Here is a 10,576-nt window from a genome sequence, read left to right on the forward strand (position 1 = left end):
TTTTTCTGATCGCCGTATTAGTGTCACAGGTGACGCTAGTTAGGCAGGTAGGTATTTAGGTTCGCCGCAGCTTTTTATAGCGCCAGGGACCCCCATATACTACCGCATAAAGCCCCCTGATTGCCCCCTAGTTAACCCTTTCACCAGTGATCACCATATAACTGTTACAGGTGACGCTGGTTGGTTAGTTATTTTTTTATAGTTTCAGGGCACCCGCCATTTATTACCTAATAAAGGTTTAACCCCCTGATCACCCGGCGGGTGTCATTTGTGACTAATAACTGTTAGGGCAGTTAGGGTTAGCCCCCTTTAGTTCTAAGGTACCCCCACAACCCCCCCAATAAAGGTTTAACCCCGTGATCACCCCCCGTCGCCAGTGTCACTAAGGCTGGGTTCACATTGCAGCGGTTTATGAGAACGGATGTGATTCGCACCGCACTGCAGTGCAAATCACATCCGATCTCTGTGCGATTCGAGTTCAGCTATACAGATAGTATGGCTGAATTCGTGTCGCACCCGCCGCACCCGCCGCAAACTCGCACGGGACCCTTTTTTTGGTCCGCAGCAGAATCGGATCGCATGGGTGTTCACACCATGCGATCCAAGTTTGCAGATCGCACTGCGATATGCGAACTGATCTGTGGGTGTCATTAACATTTCACTGACACTCCCAGCAGTTCGCATAGGGCAGTGTGAACTGCCGCCGGGAGGCATGCGATGCGGGAACCCGCCGCGCATTCGCGGCGTTCCCGCATCGCTCCAGTGTGAACCCAGCCTAATAAGCGATCGTTTTTCTGATCGCTGTATTAGTGTCACAGGTGACGCTAGTTAGGCAGGTAGGTATTTAGGTTCGCCGCAGCTTTTTATAGCGCCAGGGACCCCCATATACTACCGCATAAAGCCCCCTGATTGCCCCCTAGTTAACCCTTTCACCAGTGATCACCATATAACTGTTACAGGTGACACTGGTTGGTTAGTTATTTTTTTATAGTTTCAGGGCACCCGCCATTTATTACCTAGTCTCACTAGTGTACCCCTAAATTTAGGGGTGTCTACTTTCCAAAATGGGGTCATTTGGGGGGGGGGGTTGTGCCATCTTGGCATTTTATGGCCTTCAAAACTGTAACGCCCTTAGAAAGCCTGAAGGCGGTGCTTGGTTTTCGGGGCCCCGTACGCGGCTAGGCTCCCAAAAAGTCCCACATATGTGGTATCCCCGTACTCAGGAGAAGCAGCAGAATTTATTTTGGGGTGTCATTTCACATATGCCCATGGCATGCGTGAGCAATATATCATTTAGTGACAACTTTGTGAAAAAAAAAAAAAAAAAAAAAAAGTTTGTAATTTTCCCGCAACTTGTGGCAAAATATAAAATATTCCATGGACTCAACATGCCTCTCAGCAAATAGCTTGGGGTGTCTACTTTCTAAAATGGGGTCATTTGTGGGGGTTTTGTGCCATCTTGGCATTTTATGGCCTTCAAAACTGTAATAGGTAGTGAGAAGTGAACTCAAAAATTTACGCCCTTAGAAAGCCTGAAGGCGGTGCTTGGTTTTCGGGGCCCCGTACGCGGCTAGGCTCCCAAAAAGTCCCACATATGTGGTATCCCCGTACTCAGGAGAAGCAGCAGAATTTATTTTGGGGTGTCATTTCACATATGCCCATGGCATGCATGAGCAATATATCATTTAGTGACAACTTTGTGAAAAAAAAAAAAAAAAAAAAAAAGTTTGTAATTTTCCCGCAACTTGTGGCAAAATATAAAATATTCCATGAACTCAACATGCCTCTCAGCAAATAGCTTGGGGTGTCTACTTTCTAAAATGGGGTCATTTGTGGGGGTTTTGTGCCATCTTGGCATTTTATGGCCTTCAAAACTGTAATAGGTAGTGAGAAGTGAACTCAAAAATTTACGCCCTTAGAAAGCCTGAAGGCGGTGCTTGGTTTTCGGGGCCCCGTACGCGGCTAGGCTCCCAAAAGGTCCCACATATGTGGTATCCCCGTACTCAGGAGAAGCAGCAGAATTTATTTTGGGGTGTCATTTCACATATGCCCATAGCATGTGTGAGCAATATATCATTTAGTGACAACTTTGTGTAAAAAAAAAATAAAATTTTTTTGTCATTATTCAATCGCTTGAGGCAAAAAAATAAAATATTCAATGGGCTCAACATGCCTCTTATCAATTTCCTTAGGGGGTCTACTTTCCAAAATGGGGTCATTTGGGGGGGTTTTGTACTGCCCTGCCAATTTAGCACCTCAAGAAATGAGATAGGCAGTCGTAAACTAAAAGCTATGTAAATTCCAGAAAACGTACCTTAGTTTGTAGATGTGACAACTTTTGCGCAAACCAATAAATATACAATTATTGACTTTTTTTTTACCAAAGACATGTGGCTGAATACATTTTGGCCTAAATGTATGACTAAAATTGAGTTTATTGGATTTTTCTAATAACAAAAAGTAGAAAATATCATTTTTTTTCAAAATTTGCGGTCTTTTTACGTTTATATCGCAAAAAATAAAAATCGCAGAGGCAATCAAATACCATCAAAAGATTTGTGGGAAGAAAAGGACGCAAATTTTGTTTGGGTACAACATTGCATGACTGCGCAATTACCAGTTAAAGCAGCGCAGTGCCAAAGTGTAAAAAGACCTCTGGTCATTTACCAGCAAAATGGTCCGGTCTGAAAGTGGTTAATTAAGCCTTGGCTTAACACTGCAATTTTCACTGCCTTTTTCTTTTCTGGCTGCTTATATTACTTGTTTTATTCGAAAATTTTGTATATCCAAAATAAAAAGCTCTTTTAAATTTATTACAAAGGTATGGCAGTGCAAAACAGTCAAGCTCCCCTTTCACATAGCAACATTTTGGACCACGTCTAGCCCTTCACCCAGACCTATCAAGCTTTGCTCCCAGCTTGATAAAAGGCTACACATGGCTCTGCTTTGTGAAATGGAAGCCTGATTGTTTTGTGCTGCCATGTACAAAAAGTAGTTGAATTCATGCTTGATGTTTCTCTGAATTGTTCTCCTGGTACCAGTCGCTAAATAAGGTGTGCTCTTCTGAAGTTCAAGTACTCATACTTGTTTCAGTTCATTTTTATTACTGAAATGTACATATGGTATAGAGCAGCTCTGAATTTCAAATATGCTAAGTATGCTACATTCTATTTTCATTTATTTATTCTAGTATATCAATGTTACTGCAGATATAGTAAATATTATTTATTTCAAGTTATTTTATAGGTTCCTATATACAGCAGCCATATTGTGAATAGCCCCACGTGTGCTGAATGCCTCTGATTCAAATGTTAAACACAAGTAGTATTAAAGGGAAAACATGTTTTTCCCTTTTGAGAGTGGATTAGAGCACCTGTCTGTTTTTTATTGCTGTCTGTCCCTCTGTTAGGGAGATTCACTCCCCTATTTATCCTTTCTCAATAAGAGTTAAAGTGAAAGGCAATGCTAAGTTTTGAATTGCCACCAGAACAGGAAGGGAACAGAGGGGGAATCTTCCAATGGGGACATGGGTTCTGGTGACAAGCAGGGATTCCCTTTCTTTGAAGGGGTTTCCTCAACCTTCCTGATTTGGCTAGTGGACCTGAAGTGAAGAAAAATATTCCCAATGGGACACAAATGAAAAAAACTTACAAGGGTTATAACCCTGCCTTACTCTATGCAAAGTGAAAAAAAAAAGTTACACCTTTAGTTCAATTTTACTGCAAACTGCTATACAACAAACTACACAACACAGGTGCATTTACATTTGCAGTTTGGGGGCAGCCACCACCATTAAGCTGCAAAGACAGCAGACAGTGGTGCAAATATGCCACAACAAATATTATCCATCCTTTAGCATTTGGAGAATGGGACATTTTCAGGGTTAAAACAGGCGACGAGGGGGCGACATATTGCTTCTTCTCCGCCTGTCAAATACTTTTGAAAAGTGATATATTCTCAGATAGCTTTTCAGAGGCACAGGGTCCATTTGTAAACCAGAGAAATATTTGGTGAATGTTCATATATATACATAAATGCAGTGTGTTAAACTATGCAGGAAAATTTGACACTATTCCAAAAACTGAGATAATCCATTGCATTTGTACTTTTTTTTAATGATATACATTCACTATCACGGTCTATTTTTATGATCACTATCACTTGCCTACAGGTCAGAATTAGGAATATTTGCATATGCATATTCACATGGCTCAGCAACCCGTGTTCCCAAAATGTTAAATTAAAGTAACCAGATAGTCTTCTGTCTACCACTTTGCCTGGAAAAGAAGCATGGGTCTACATATACATTACAAGGCTTTTTGCTCAGTGTTGTATCATTAAAATAGTCAGGTCTCTTGCTATAGTTTTAATTAAGCAACTTTTGCTATTTCTTAAATGCAAGTCCACAAATCACAGAGGTTCTCCTTAAAATATGATATTAGTAGCATAGGTACATTAACTGTATATCTTTTTTCTTTTATTTAGGAACAGGTGGAGTGTTATTACATTATAATATATTCTAGTATAGCAAGGGTGGAACAGTAATCATATTTATGTATAGTAAATTAACATGAGAACATAAAAGTAAAGGCCATGAATCATTCCGAACCTTTTGCAATATATACCAGTGAAACAAGTTCTTCCTCTCAAAGGTCAGTCGAAATGTACCTTCCAGTAAATGGTGGTTGAAGTCACAACAGCGCAGTATCATTTGCTATTCCTTTGGTTCCTTCTGCACTGCCAGAAACTGCTTTCCTCCAACTGTCTCAGGCAAGACAGTAAAAGATTAAATGAAATGTCCAAACAGTTAGAAAAGAACAAAAATTGAATGTTGCTGACATTTTTTAAGGAAGCTAAATAATTGGTGATTTTCTGCCAGTTTTCTCAAATCAACGTGTCCTTTAGTTCTCTACAGAATAATAAAAGCAGTAATTGTTTTTTCGTTTTAGCTATGTATTTGTTTTCTTAGTTTACAGAAAACAGAGCTAAGCATATTTTTCAGAAGCAACATTTCACATCCCAAAGTGTTGGAGAATTGTTTATATATTTTCAATAGAATAATCATCCAAATGATCAGTCAGGGAGTAACTGTAACTTGTAACTAAATAGGTGCAAAGTTAGGAACAATATTGCAAAACATGTTTAGGATGGCAAAGAGGATTCATGAGCCTGAGTACGAAAGCTACAAAAACAGGGACACTCCACAGGATACCTTTGCTGTAGTCTTGATTGTACATAATATGTAGGGGAGAGTACAACCCTTGTTGGTGACCTTGTCACATTATCGTGTGGAAAGAGACTGGTTAACAGGAGAGTCCTGCTGTAGAGATTAATGAACAATAGATATGTTTGATTGAGATAAAGCACTGATACAGCTTGTTTCAATTGTGAGTATTTTAATCCTTAGTGTATAAATAAAGTGTATGAAGCAGTGAGTACTATGGGTTTCTCTCTGTTTAATTGCAGAAGCTTCATGATCACTAGATGTGGCTACATTGAGCCTATCTCAAGAAAGAACTTTGGGTGATATTAGAATTCATTGTTACAAGTAAGCAACGGGAAAGTCTGAGACTGCACAGTATTGAGATATGCTGCATGAACTTAAAGTGATAGCAGACCTCATAGTTCGTCTAGAGGTCCACATTGTGGGGTGAGCAGACTACACTTATGCGGTGGAAGATACGGTAAGGAAATATGTTATAGTAGTATTTAAAGTGGTTATATGTCAGAATAATTCAGAGGTCTAAGATATTGGGTGAGGATAGTACATTTACCGGGATAAGAACATGTGGACCCCTTGGGGTTGATTTACCAAAACTATAGAGGGCAAAATCTGGTGCAGCTGTACATGGTAGCCAATCAGCTTCTAACTTCAGCTTGTTCAATTAAGTTTTAACAAAATACATGGAAGCAGACTGATTTCTATGCAGAGCTGCACCAGATTTTGCACTCTCCAGATTTAGTAAATCTCCCCCTCTGTGTAGTATTTTGAGCACAAATTGCACAGGTGGTTTCTTCAAAATATTTTTGTGAGTATTTGGATTTTTTTCTGGTTTATATGCTGTTTTGAAATATTAAGCCCTATGTTTTGTTCTTGCCTAACTGCTGAGATACTCTGGATCTTTGGTGAACAGCGGAGATGAACTCATGACAAATAAAGAAGAGTATTGGTTTGGATATATTTACATTAATTCCTGTTACATTAATCCAGCTTGAATAAGGATTTGAGAGTCTGGACCCCAACCCAGACCATCAAAAAAGAGCAAGCGGACTATCACGGTACAGTTTAAATAATTACAGAAACATTTCCATAAACAAGTTTAAATTTGACAATAATTTATTAATACAAAAACAACAAGATGGTTACCATACATAAAATCATAAAATTCACAGATGGCGTGGTATTTCTACTAGTTTTGTGGTTCAACCGCTTCATCAGGAAATACATCTGAAAAACATACACACATATATATATATAACAAGCACCACTATAGCCAGACATAAATTAAATAATAAAGACCATATAATGGAGAAGAGAAAAAATTGTAACATGAAAACTCAAGGCTGCTTACCCACACTCCAGCAAAAAACAGGGCCACAAAGGTACCCGGTGGGAGTCTCCCACGGTGACTGGAGGAGAGCATATATGGAAGACCAGAGGCCAGTGTCTAAACAAAATGAGATGCTGTGATCAGTACCAAAATGAGAATCACTGATGATGAAGGAGATGAGAGGATCAAACGTGAACCACACGAACCTAAGTGCCACAACAATACACTAAGTAAGAAAGGACACCTCAGGTGAAAAAAGGTGCTGTAATCAAACCATGAATAAAGTGGGCCAGAGTGGGACCCGAACAAGTGACAAAGTGAATTGATGAAGAATATAATGACCAAATGTGATGGCAGGAGAAAAAAATAATAATAATAGGGCAGCTTCCAGATACCTCCCCACCCAAAGTGAATAAGTAAGGTGTACATAGTACTCATACTTATTCACAAAAAAGTGAAAAGTAAATAAAATATACAGTTTTTGACAAGTCCTTTAACAAATGAAAAAACTGATAAAAAAATGTTCTATGATGTAAATTCACAATCAATCATGTTGCCAAACAATACAGATCCATGTCAATCATGATGAATGAGGGATTTTCATTCACTAAAAAAAAAAAATACTGCTGACCACCAACAAAATATTCTCCTGACAACTGCTCATCCGTGAATGACAGATCTATTAGTTGACAGCTTAATATAAACAAAGGAGCAGAGTCTCCTGGGTGATGGCATTAAATATGATATACTGTATATATGATCATATGTGGTGGACATTATGGGGATATACGATAAGGAGCTGGTATAGTTGAAGGGAATGCCCAGCCAATTGTCAACTCAATTAAAGCAGCATTATTTTTTTTACTAAATGTCTGTTTTGCTGCAGTAGCTTTTATATATTGAATGCACTACTTCACAGGCAGGGTCAGGGGGTCTCCCAGGCATTTTTAATGTTGGCCTTTAAGTATTAAAATTGCAGATTTTTTTTCTTTTTTTTTTTACTTTGATAAGTCCACCCCCAACCCCACCCAATGCAATTTGTCTGAAATTTCCTGCATATTAGCCTAGAAAATGGCTATTGCAGGTCTTTAACAATCCACTTGCAATGTCTTTAATGGCGAATGGATTCGGTATACGAGCTTCCACAATGTTTGCTGACCCTACCTTGTACCGAACCCAGGTATGTTTTGCTCAAACCTAATTAAAAAACGTTTTTTCATGAAAGAAAAGAAATAAGGTACTCAGGTCTCTGGGAATAATAATAAAATCAAGACAAACAAATAAATACAAATAAATGAAAATGTGAACATAAATATAAACACATAAAATAATACAACAATTAACAATCATAAAGTGCAGTATTATCAATCTAAATTTGCAAAAATGCCCAGAGAAGGAATACTCATATATAGCAGCAATAATTCAGGGTGATGTAGAATTTGTCATTCTCAGAATCTGGAAAAATGCTGATCCTCAGCCTGGTGGTTCTAACTTTGAAGCTGCAAAAACTTGATCTGAAGAAAGGGTGGAAAACAGTCCATAAGCAAAATGGCAAGAGTTCCTCATAATATTAAATACTAGCTTCCTAAACCTGCTGTAAATATAAGCAGAGCAATTACTGTACCAAATGGTAATGCAAGAAGAAAGACTGCTCTCTACCACATACTTATAAAATGAGATGAGGACTGAAGTACCAAGGCCAGCGCACTTCAATCGCTCCCAAAAGTAAAGCAGTTTATAGGCCCTCTTCATTATGCTGGCTGTATTGGTGCTCTTGGTGAGGTTATTATTCCCAAATGCGCTCAAAAATATTTAAAGACGCTGTATACCCTGGGGAAACAAAATGAAAAACCTGCAAGACAAAGGCATAATGAGCTTGTATGCATCGCATACTAGATCATTATGAAATACTTACCTTAGAACAAAGCCCTCCAGCGGTGTGCACTAAGGGGTTCAAGTCATATGCCTGGAGGAAACCAGTATGGAGGATGATGGAAGAAGATGCCATACTGTGAATTCTCATACACTGTGGCCCCTTTTTTAAAAAGTCCTGTGTCCATTTACACAAAATTGAGCCCATTCTAAGGCCGCGTACACACGGGCGGATTGTCTGCCCAACTAAGTTCGTCAGACAATCAGACAGACAGTCCGTTCAACTTTTGAATGAACGGACTTGACCACACACAATGAACAGACAGTCCGCTGAAAGCTTGCACGATGACGTATACAGCACGTACGACAGGACTAGAAACACGACGTCCAATACACTGCAATGCAACCTTCGGCCGTGTAAATCCTTTCTGAGCATGCGCCATACTTAGTCCGTCCAACTTGCCTACACACGAGCGGACTGTCCGCTGAAACCAAGTTTGGACGGACAAAACCAAGTTTGGACGGACAAAATTATGGAAATTCCGAAAGACTTAGTCCGTCAGACTGTCCGCTGAAAAAGTCCGCTGAAGCCCACACACGAGCGGATTGTCCGCTGAAACACGGTTCAGCGGACTAAGTTGGGCAGACAATCCGCCCGTGTGTACGCGGCCTTAGAAATATCTTTATCTATTAGGGTTTGTGGAATAAAACTGACTCTGAGGGTGGAACTAAAATCTAAAAAAATGCATTCCAACGTAAGAATCTGTATTCTATAAGTGAGTAAGAACCAGGTTGCCTACTGATGAGATAGCATCTCCAGTGGATCAGATTTGACGGTATGCATACTAATGAGTATCCTCTCTATATGTGTCAGAGCCTTTTGGAGCATTTCATAATTAATGGGGTTAGTGATAGTCATTCAAATATAACACTGTTTTGCTCTTTGGGACAGGAACAATTATAGTAGACTTAAAGCACACAGGGACAGTTGCCCAAGAAAGGACGTTATTAAAGAGGAAGTCCAGCCTGGGTGAAAATAATTAAAAGTCAGCAGCTACAAATACTGTAGGTTCTGACTTTTAATATTAGGGCACTTACATATCCAGTGAGCCCACGATGTCAGCACCCCAGCCAATCTTCAGATCAAATTTGGGGTGCTGCCGCCACCATTCCTGGTAAGGGAACTCGGTAGTGAAGCCTTTCATCTTCACAGCGGGTTCCCTACTGCGCATGAGTGAAGCACGCTACACTTTCTAATTGGCCCAGTGGTGGGGAAAGGAGGAGGGGGACCAAACTTCTGGGAGATCAGGCCACGGCCTGTCATTCGGAAGTGGGGAAGGGGACCTGACAAAAACAGGGGACCTGAAAGGTGCCAAATGTGGCACTGGAAGGGGGGAGGAAGCATATAAACGAGGGTTACACTTTTGGGTGAAACTCCGCTTTAAATATATCTGTCCACTGAGACAGATGGCATTCCACTGCTATGGAAACACAGAAATCAGGTGGCAAAATCAATTCCTGTCATGATGTAATGCCCCCAAAATTGTACAGGCCCACCAACAGGACAGATTATCACTGCAGAAGCAACAGAGATCATGTGACCTGTAGCTAGGGGATGGGCTGCAACTTTCAAAATAAGCATAAAAAGTATTCAGCACAACAGGAAGAGAACAATATCTTACACATTCTGCATCGCTGCTGGTGTAATCTATGATGCTCTTAACTTCTCCACGTGCTCCGTAAGTCAGTGTTAGAAAAGTGGCATTAAATAGTTAGCACTGGCCCTCCCACATGCTTTTAGTAGAGAGCGAACCTCTGCATTCACCAAAGATTTCTAGCTGGGGTAGAAAGTATTTGTTCTATTTTGTAACCTCCTCCACGGACATGCTGATATAGCCTATAATAGATGATTCACATTCCTCTAGGGCCACTTTTCACTGCCTCTTAGTTAGCACATTCAAAACAGCCCTGTAGTATTTAAGCAATGTCTCTAAGCCACGCTGTAAAAGTCTTTGTTGGGCAAAGAGCAACATGATAGAAATTTGGTCAGAAAGGCAAAGGTGGGGAGGAGGGATAGAGCTATCTCCTGTCTATTTGTATATACTCAATCAAGCGTGCTCACTCCATGGATGGCATTAATGACATTCTAATAA

At 40.0% G+C, this 10,576-nt stretch overlaps 1 long non-coding RNA gene across 2 annotated transcripts; it reads right to left on the reverse strand.

The window, feature by feature from the left end:
- Positions 1–6,319: 6,319 nt before the first annotated feature.
- LOC143990174 (uncharacterized) lies at positions 6,320–10,199 on the reverse strand. Of its 2 annotated transcripts, XR_013277195.1 has the most exons (3): positions 10,106–10,199; positions 6,573–6,668; positions 6,320–6,448 (listed from the first exon to the last, which is right to left on the reverse strand). It is a non-coding gene; the product is annotated as an uncharacterized LOC143990174 (long non-coding RNA). The 2 variants fall into 2 exon arrangements; XR_013277194.1 differs by lacking the exon at positions 10,106–10,199 and having other exon boundaries at positions 6,573–8,057.
- Between the last annotated feature and the right edge of the window lie 377 nt (positions 10,200–10,576).

The sequence above is a fragment of the Lithobates pipiens genome, unplaced genomic scaffold (genome assembly GCF_037356315.1).
Source record: "Lithobates pipiens isolate NorthernLeopardFrog02 unplaced genomic scaffold, aLitPip1_a1.2 Scaffold_18, whole genome shotgun sequence".
NCBI lineage: Eukaryota > Metazoa > Chordata > Amphibia > Anura > Ranidae > Lithobates > Lithobates pipiens.